Below are 1,776 nucleotides of genomic sequence, written 5' to 3'. Positions count from 1 at the left end.
TCGATATCATTCTCGACGTCTGTTGGATCATACATGAGTTCTGCTGTGTAAAAGGAACCGCACTCAGAAACTATATCTCCAAGGGGATCATAAACAGTCCTGGGGTCAATGAAACTCATCGGTTGAAATGAAATATATGTTGCACTAGAGATAGGGTCGGTTTCGGTGGCTCTTTCGTGAACAACCTTTGGTTCAGAGAAGAAATCTGTCGGTTTGTATAAATCGGTTTGTGTGCTTACATCATAAGCTGGCTCTAAACCTCGATCAAGATTTATGTATGTGTCTTTGTAAGGAATGATTTCCGATTTAGAAACGCCATATATTGACTTACAGCAACATAAAATCCTAGAGAGTTGGTCGGCTAGATGCTGTCTCGTATCCATAATAGAGTCTGAAGAAGACATATTTTTGAAACAAAATTTCATATACAGAAATGTTTTAAAAATACAAGCAGTAAATTAATTAAGATAGATAATTAAAAAAAAAGTTCAAAATCGACATGATTAAAATGTATAAATCATTTCGGAAAATACGAAATAAATTCAGTTATGTAATAACAAAAACCACCAAAATTTGATTAAAATCGTCAATTCGAAATGAATTGAAGTTAGAAAAAAGTTCCAATGTGAATCTCTTGAACCGACGAACATTGCTTATTATGACGTATTATTTTTACCTAATAAGGCGCAGGAGTGGCTGTTTTGGTAAATAGCTTGCATACCAACCACATGGCTCCGGGTTCAGTCCTACTGCGCAGCACCTTGGGCAAGTCTCTTCTACTATAGCCTCAGGCCGACCAATTCCTTCTGAGTGGATTTGGCAGAGGGAATCTGCAAGCAGCCCGTCGTATATATATGTATATATATATATATATATATATATATGTATGCTTGTTTGTGTGTCTGCGTATGTATGTATATATGTATGTATACGACATGTTCCCACACGGTTTCCGTAGGTCAAATTTACTCATCAGTTATTGGTAGGTTCGGAGCTGTAGCTGAAGACACTTTGCCCATTTACTTATGTGCTTTGCATTGAAGCTGAACCCGAAACTGCGTGCTTGTAAGAGGAATTTTGTTACCGAAACAACCATTCGTACAAAGTCAACCAAAGTAAATAGATAAATAAATAAATAAACTCCGGATGAAAAAACGAAATCATTCTCGTTGATGTTTACTTTTAAAGACAAAATAGTAAATCCTAAAGAATAAAATGGAGTCGTTGTAGAGTAAATACGATGAATGACAAAAAAATCGACAAGAAATTCAATCGAAAAGGAAGCAGAATTAAAAAAAAAAAACATGCAGAGGAAGAAAGAAAGTATATATTAAAAAAGAATGAAAAATAAGAAAATACTAAGATAATGCAATAGGTTGTAAATCATAGTCTATTAGCTTCAACAAGTCTGGCTTCATCATTATTCATTTCACTTTTAAATAATTTTTGAATATAATAAAAATATATACATACACAAACACTTACTAATACAGAAACAAATAAATATATGATAAATATGAGTGTGTGTGTGAACGTTTGTATTTAAGTATGGCTAGGTTTTTGCATATTTACTCTTATATATACATACATACATACATATGTATATATATATATACAGATATCTATATTTAAGTATATATTTATATTTATATACATATACATGGGTATGTGTGTATGTGTATCAGTACTTATGGGTATATATAAATATATAGATATATATATTTGTATATATGTATATATGTAATTGTATGTACAGTTATATATGTATATATATAT

This window comes from Octopus bimaculoides, chromosome 25 (genome assembly GCF_001194135.2).
Source record: "Octopus bimaculoides isolate UCB-OBI-ISO-001 chromosome 25, ASM119413v2, whole genome shotgun sequence".
Taxonomy (NCBI): Eukaryota; Metazoa; Mollusca; class Cephalopoda; order Octopoda; family Octopodidae; genus Octopus; species Octopus bimaculoides.
The sequence above is the reverse complement of the archived record's forward strand: the minus strand, read 5'-3'. Positions refer to the sequence as shown.